Genomic DNA, 9,070 nt, shown 5'->3' with positions numbered 1-9,070 from the left:
TAGATCAGCCGTACATGTTCATGTACAGTGGCATGATGAGTCAGCCCCACCTGGGGAAGTTAGAGTGGTGGTGGCGGGTGCTAGATGATCTTGATGCAGTGATATGGTAACCATACTTAGAGTGTGAGGCATGGGATGATGACGCAGAGACATTGCCATACGTTTTTATGACTCGATTCCTCATTGGGAGGACCGCATATCATGTGGAGAGAGAGGTGCCCGGGAGAGTGATGAGGTAGTTCGGATAGCAGCAGGGACTGCCTAGTGGATCAAGGGAGTATGCTCGAGTGATTTAGGAGAGGTATGCATGGGGTCCAGTGCTACCGTATGATCAGGCACTGGCAGAGTTTCGGATGCTGCAGGCGAGACTATGGGACATACGACTGAGGGTCATTGATGCAGGGGTTACAGATGAGTATACACAGTACCGGGTAGCGCACCCGATCCCATGGATATCGGATCCAGTAGAGCCGATCCCAACCTTTGAGGATGAGAGGGGACGGAGATGGAGGAGGGTAGGAGGTTGAGGAGGAGGAGTAGGAGGAGATGGAGGAGGTGGAGGAGGTGGTGGAGGAGGAGATGGAGGAGGTGGTGGAGGAGATGGAGGAGGTGGAGGATTGGGGGTGCGGAGCCAGCGGAGAGGGAGAGGTGGACTACCTCTATAGATATCACAGGGACCATTGATACAGGGAGGAGTTTAGCTGAGTGGGAGGGGGATGGAGAGGGAGATCCTGATGGACAGAGGGGAGGGGACTACTGGAGAGGGTGGTGCAAGTGAGGTGGCCATGGATACCGGGGAGGGAGCCACTGGAGAGGGTGGTACAGGTGAGGCGGCGATGGATACCGGGGAGGGAGCCACGGGAGATCTCTGAGATCATATGATAGCACACTTGTAGACCCGGATAGAGGATTTGGAGGAGGAGGTGGTAGCTAGGGATGTGCAGCTATTTGCACGAGAGGTAGAGTTGACGGTGGTGTTGCAGGAGAGGGATAGTGCAGTGGAGAGATTGACAGAGTTACAAGAGAGAGTGCGGATTGGAGTAGGAGCACAAGGACCTACAGGGGAGGTGATGACGGAGATGCGATGAGCACAGGCAGAGATAGAGTACTGGTGGGGTTTATATGAGCAGGTGGTGCTAGTTAGCCAGCGAGCGCTTAGCTATTCTCAGATGCGATAGGCCAGGTTAGAGCGATCGCAGAGGGTGTAGAGCAGTGGGGGTGTGATGGGTCCTTTGAGGAGGGAGAGATTAGGGGATGCAGGAGGGAGTGGTGGTTCGATGAGGCCTCCATGGAGAGATGGATCAGGTGGTGCAGGCACCAGTGGTGGAGCAGGGGGAGGTGTTGGGACAGCATCTGGCCAGAGTGGTATTTGAGAGAGCATTTTTGTATATATGTATTGTATCATTGTCTATTTTTTGGACTATATCTTGGATGGCTCTTGGTAGCCGATTTTGTAGACTTCATTGTACTCTGATATATGAGATGCTATATATGAGGAGATCCCATATTTGGATGATATGCAGTTGATTATGTATGGATGTTTATGCAGGATGATGAGTTTAGTGCTTAGATGTATATGTGTATATGTATGCATTTGATGAGATGTTTCTTATATGCATGTTTTTATGATGATTTATGATGTTGGATACTGACATATGAATGTAGGTTTATATATGTGTGATTTGTTTTTGATTTTTGATGTAATGCTTTATGTATGTAATGCCATGATGATGATGTATGAACAAGATTTTGGTGCTTCCTATGTAATGATAATTTATGCGATGATTTAATGCAATGGTTGAATGAATGATTTTATGTATGGATATGCATCTAGATGGGTTTAGATGAATGTAATATGGATACACAAAATGTAAAGTACAAATGGTTATATGATAATGCCTAAACAATGCAGATATATATATATATATATATATATATATATATATATATATATATATATATATATATATATATATATATATATATATATATATATATATATATAATGATATGAACCAGTGTGTTGGACACAAATGGGTTGATAATTCTAAATGCTTAAATATTATTTAAGTAAAAATGATAATGCGATGATACTATAATTTATGGTTTTAATAACTGCACCTTAATGCAATTAAAAAGGATAATGAAATGTAATGTGAAATGAATCCTAAAATGTGCCTAATAAGATATGTTAATAAATGGATGAATGAATGCATTTTTTCATTAATGAATGGATGCAATAATAAATGATAAAGGATGATGAAATGATGATGGATGATTTTAGCACTAAATGAATGCATAGTAAATGATTTAAAAACAATCAAAGACAATTTGATCCCAGGAATGAATCTAATTATTTATGATTGATGCAATGATGCAAATGATTAATGAAAACTAATGTCCGAAATGAACTATATGTAATGTTAAGTTAAAAAGGACATGAATGTTCTTAATGCAAGATGCAACTAAATGCGATGATGATATGACCATTAGGAATGCAAGGTTTTTGCGACTTTGCATGATGCATTGATGATGTATCAGAGTACTCGGTTGTGATTGTATCCAAGACCAGTTTTAATGGTCACTTTTTGCATAAAAATCCTATATATGAATGAGTGAATGGATGGGTGATATGCAATGGAATGCAATATATAAACAGATGAGATGAAATGATGATCCATAGTGCTCTGTTTTCATCATTGAGCTTTAAAATGTTGGAAGAGAATACAAGCATCTTGACATAATGATTCAAGATGACCTGAGTATTCCTTTCATGGATTTTATATAGAAAGTTAATACAAACTACTTGATATAAGGGTCAAGTCGACCAAAGTATTGCTTGCGGAACAGACAAGGATTATTTTCGTTAATGCATGACTTGGATCGTCCTCCTTGATTTTAGGCTGATCATATCCTGAGACAAGTGCATACCATACTAAGAGATAAAACCTTTATCCAATTTGGATGAGGAGGAACCAAAGAAGGAGCATTGTACTTGCAAACAAATAGTATATACATAAAGAATAAAGAATATGGATCCTTGGTAATGGTTCATGCTCATATGGTCGAGGTATACGCTGTAGTCAGCAAGCCATAGTGATCTATGACTGTATTTTTGCCTATGATCACGTAGTTTAGTGAACTTCCCACGTAGACACCATTATTACATGCCCCAAAACTTCATCGGAAATAATGCGCAAATGATACAAAACAATGCTAAAAGATCTTGATACAGATAAACGACTGATTGTACTCATAAATCAACCAAGTATTTGATAGCTTAACATAATTTTCTTGTCAAAGAAAACCTCACTTTTTGTCTTTATTTTGGTAAGGAAGGATGCATCCTTGTTGAAGACAGTTTTGAGTGTTGATGTGGATTGTGTGGTTTGATTGATAAATGGTCATTGTGTGAGTAGTTTGTCAATGTTTGTTTTGGTATCTACATGGATGAGTATGTACAAGGTGTTGCCATGTTTTTGTGTGATTTTTGATGTTTTCTGATGTTTTTGGTATTTTGAATGAGACATTTTCCAATGTTTTTGGTATTTTGTTGAGACATTTTCCAATGTTTTTGGATTTTTGATGAGACATTTTCCAATGTTTTTGGACTTTGTTGAGACATTTTCCAATGTTTTTGGATTTTTGAATGAGACATTTTCCAATGTTTTTGGATTTTGTTGAGACATTTTTCAATGTTTTTGGATTTTTGATGATTGCTTTGAATGAAGAACTTAATGAATCATAAGACAATGTAGAATCCACTTCCATCAATAGGTTAAAGGCATTGCCCCCAGTTTTAGACATGACTATGAAAAAGTGGGATGCAAGATGCATGGAGTACTTTCTTAAATGCAGATGAATAACAAGCCATGGTTTTGGACGGATGTATGTATGAAGTAGATGTGATCGCAACAAGTCTGAAAGACAATGGAGCCATAGCCTTTATGAGTGGTGCCTGTTTGCCAGGTTTTCACCATCGTACTTACCCAAGGTGCCACTGGAGTGGTTGTTCACCGTTTGGATGCATGATTTTTCTTTACTTTTTTCAATGTTTTTGTATTTTCTTCAGGACATTTTTTGAAATGTTTTTGGTATTTTCTGGTATGCAGGGGAGCCTGATGCTCTATACACCTTTGGTAAAAAACCGTTTGAGGTGCATGTTGTTGATTGGATCTGCAAGCGGTTCTCCTTCTGATGTAGCCAACTGATATGCCTCGGACCCGAACAGAGCAGCGACAACATATGGGCCCAACCAGTTTGATTCAAACTTGCCCTGATGTTCTCTGTTTGGTTGGTTGTGAGGATTCTCTTGTAGAACAAGATCACCTACCTCAAATGTACGAGGTCTAACTTGGTGATTGTAGCTTTTGCTCATGCGTTGCTGATAGGCTTTGAGATGATTGTATGCAGCTTGTCGCTTCTCATCAAGTAATTCTAAGTCTTGGAGACGTGAGATCCTGTAGGCTTCGTCATCTATTAGATTATGCAAGGAAACCCATAATGATGGTATCTCGACCTCAATAAGCAAGATAGCTTCGACACCATAGACCAATGAATAAGGAGTTGCACCTGTAGGGGTTCGAATGCTAGTTCAATATGCCCATAATGCTGGATTTAGTTGAACATGCCAATCACGGCCAGCATCATTGACTGTCTTCTTTAGGATCCTCAATATGTTTTTATTGGATGCTTCAGCTTGACCATTGCCTTGTGGGTAATAGGGAGTGGAAAAGTGGTGTTGGATATGAAATTTTTCACAAAGTTCACGGACATCCTGATTTTTGAAAGGAAGACCGTTATCTATGATGATGGACATGGGCACACCATATCGGCAGATGATGTAGTTGAGGATGAATGAGGCGATCTGCTTGCCGGTGACTTGGGTAAGTGGAACAACTTCGATCCACTTTGTGAAATATTCGGTGGCGGTAATAATGAATTTATGGCCATTGGATGAAGATGGATGGATTTTACCCACAAGGTCAAGACCCCATTGACAAAAAGGCGATGGTGTTGTGATTGGTTGCAGTTCCTGTGCTGGTGCATGTATCAGGTCACCATGAACTTGACATTTCTTGCACTTTCTGACAAATTAGTAGGAACCCTTTTCCATAGATGGCCAATAGTATCCATTGCGCAGGAGTTTCTTGGTGAGTGACGGACCACTTGAATGAGTCCCGCAAATTCCCTCATGGACTTCTTCCAAAGCCTTTGTTATCTCATCTTGTTCCAGACATCGAAGGAGAAAACCATCAAGACTGCGGCGGTATAAGGTTTCAACAATAATGGTAAATCGAGCAGTTCGGCGAATGAAGGTTTTTCGTTGGTTATTCGATTGGTTGGGAGGAAGGGTGTGATCGCGGAGATAGGTGTATAATTCACCATACCATGGGGATTCAGAACCGGCAAGGCGACATATCATTTCAGATTTAGGGATATCATAAGCGGGAATCCAAAGCTGTTCGACCAAGAACTCGTAGCGTGTTGAATTCAATGGAAGATCTAAGAGAGATGCGATAGTAGCCTTGGCGTCAGCAGCTTGATTCTGATCTCTTGGTATTTGCTCAAAGGTAATTGTGGTAAATGATGCCTTTAGATTGTCCACCATTTGCTTATATGGCATGAGTTTATCATCCTTGGTCTGATATTCATCAGTTGCTTGTCGAATGACCAGTTGTGAGTCGCCATATACTTGCAGTTCTTGTAATTTCCATTGTATGACTAACCCGAGTCCCATGATCAAGGCCTCATATTCTGCTATGTTTTTTGTGCATGGAAATGTGAGCCTGTAAGACTTTGGGATGCTATCACCTTGAGATGTGATAAACAAAATGCCTGCCCCCAAGCCATGCCTAGTGTACGAGCCATCAAAGTATAGTTTCCATGGTTATGCTATTGTGATCATGAATATCTCTTCATCTGGAAAATTGGAAATGAGAGGATGATCACTTGTGAGAGGTGCATCAGCCAACTAATCTGCAATAACTTGATCTTTGATAGCTTTACGGTCTACGTACTTGATGTCAAATTCACTTAGAATCATTACCCATTTGGCCAAGCGACCTGTCAATGCTGCTTTGCTGAGTAAATACTTGAGTGGATCAATCTTTGCAATGAATTGTACCTTGTGTGTCAATAGATAGTGCCTTAGTTTAGTAGCTGCCAAGATTACTGCTAGGCAAGCTCGCTCAATAGGTGTGTAATTGAGTTCATAGCCCACCAGTGTACGAGAAATGTAGTAAATAGCACACTCTTTCCCTTCTACATTATGTTGTGCCAATAGTACACCTAATGCTATACTTGTTACCGATATATAGAGTAATAATGGTCTACTTGGATCTAGTGGCATCAACAATGGTGGATTCATGAGATAGTCTTTAAGCGTGTGAAATGCTTGCTGGCATTTAGCATCCCACTGAAAGCGGATGTTCTTGTGTAGCAGGTGTGTGAATGGGTGACACTTATCAGCCAGTTGTGTGATGAATCTATAGATAGATTGGAGCCATCCTTGTAGTGTCCTTAGCTGATTGATATTCTTTGGTGGTGGCATGTCCATGATTGCCTTAGCCTTTGCTGGATCGACCTCAATGCCTTTTCTTGAGACAATGTATCCTAGAAGTGTCTCGGATGTTACTCCAAAGACACATTTCTTTGGGTTGAGTCGAACATGGTATTGTTCCAGTCTATCAAAGATTTTATCTAAGATGTGGAGATGCCCTTCTCTGGTGAGTGATTTTGCTAGTAAGTCATCCACATAATCTTCCATCATAGTATGCATCATGTCATGGAAGATGGTGGTCATTGCCCTTTGATAGGTCACTCCTGCATTCTTGAGACCGAAAGGCATGACATTCCAGCAATATGTGCCCCATGGACAGGTGAAGGCTGTCTTATGTTGATCTTCTGGTGCGATCTTTATCTGATTATATCCTAAAAAGCCATCCATAAGTGAAAGCATGGCATGTCCTGCTGTCAGATCCACTATGATGTCAATATTTGGAAGGGGGAAGTCATCCTTAGGATAGGCCTTATTCAGATCTCTGAAGTCAGTACAAATGTAGATGCCCCCTTTTGGTTTGCCGACAAGCACAATATTGGAGATCCATTCTGCATTGTCAATTGGTCTAATGAAACCAACACCTAGGAGTTTCTTAAGTTCTGTTTTGACTAGTACTGCAATCTGAGGATGCATCTTACGAAGCTTCTACCTGACGGGTTTGGCTCCTTCTGCAACGGTGAGGTGATGCATGACTAAATCAGGATCAAGCCCAGACATGTCTGCATATGACCATGCAAAGTTGATCTGACGTTGTTGAAAGAACTCTATAAATTTAGGCTGTTCCTCTGGAGTAAGAAGAGATGCCAGGTGTATGATATGAGGATTTTTAGGAGTCCCCACATTGTATTCCTTGGTTTCCTCTATGAGAATTGTTGATTGTTCCAATTGTGTACTATCAGGGAGAATGTCAAACCCTTCATCCTCAGGCGCCTCAGAGAGGTTTTCACCATTGGATACGCTCTTTCCTTTTACTTTTGTCGGATCAAACAATGCCACAGTGTGGTTTTCACTGGAAGATCCTTGTTTTATTTTTATATTTTTGCAGCTGAAAGGTTTGGCATCCACCTGGAAGTATGCTGCGCTATTAAGTTCAATGGTGAATCCAGCTTTGTGATCCCTGCTTGGTAGGTTATCTCTTAATTCCAAAAAGTCAATGATGGCCTCATCGTTTTGGAAGAGGTCAAGACATGGGGGATTTGGTTGGTTCCATTCGATGAGTTCAGGGTGGATAATGGGCATTACTTCATCGATTCAGTTAAGTGTGTTAGATGTATCAGTGAGGGTTAAGATGTTATGGTGAAGGTCATTGATGGTACTCTCCTTGTCAAAATCAGGCATAGGATGAGACATAGGGTCTGTGGAAGATGTTTCCAATTCAGGAACCCAAGTGGTCTTTATCTTTGCTTCTCCGTAAACAGGGATGTCTTTGCGTGGTGGAGGTGGTGATGTGTCTTCCTCATCTGAAGTGTTAAGCTACACGGAATTAAATTCCCACTCATGTGAGTCGGTCTCTGAGTCACTTTCTAGCATCTGATTACTATACCATACTGGGATATCTTTGGAGTTAAATACTGCAGGTGTGATTTGTTGATGTACCTTTGTAGTGATCGGTGCTGCAAGAAGATTGATGGGGATCAAGGAATCTGATACGGGGAGTATCGGTAATATTGACTCCGTGGCTTCTACTAGAACTGCTAGTGCTATAGATGCTGTTGCGGGTTCTGATACAGTTGCTGCTGCTCATGGTGCTATTGATGTTATTGCTGTTGCTGATAGGATCACTGGTTTGATTGGTGGGATGATTGGTATTGATGATGGCTGTGTTGGGATTCTGAGCCTCGGTGGGGCAGTTGGGATGGTGTTTGATGCTGCTTTGATTATGAAAGGTGTGTTGGGAGTATTTAAAACTGAGTCAAGTTTATATGCCCATTTCAAAATTTTGCCTTGCATTTCCAAATGATTAAAATAAGTCAGTTTGAATGGCCTAGTTAGCAAGGGGGTAAAATGGAGCCAGTTGATTTTCAGAGGGTAAGGCTCGGGATTCATGTCCCACACCTTTCATTTGGCCTATTCAGTGATGTGCAACTTTCAGAATTCATTTTGGATAAGTTTATGAGGTACCCATTTTGAGGGGTGAGCTGGAAGTCCATTTTAGGCACAAACGCAGATTTTATGGAGTAGCCTTCTTTGAGCAATTACATCTTTTGCCCTGTTGATCATCATGAAAAAATTCAAAATGGATTCAATTGTATGCATTAATGTGAGTCACCCTGCAAAATTTCAGGTCTTGACGAATCCATTTGCTCAGTTTTCCAAACCGAATCCGTTTGCAGTTTGTGTGTTTTGGCAAGTCCCTATTTCGACAGCTAGTCGGAGCCCTATTTTGCAAAATTGTAAAACTTGCCTCAGTAAGCATCATGCCAAAGTGTTTCTTCCAGGTTGATGTCAGTATAAATGGTGAGCTACGTTTCAAATTTCAAGTCCTTATGAATCCGTTTGCTCAGTTTT

The sequence above is a fragment of the Cryptomeria japonica genome, chromosome 4, assembly GCF_030272615.1.
Source record: "Cryptomeria japonica chromosome 4, Sugi_1.0, whole genome shotgun sequence".
Lineage (NCBI taxonomy): Eukaryota > Viridiplantae > Streptophyta > Pinopsida > Cupressales > Cupressaceae > Cryptomeria > Cryptomeria japonica.
The sequence above is the reverse complement of the archived record's forward strand: the minus strand, read 5'-3'. Positions refer to the sequence as shown.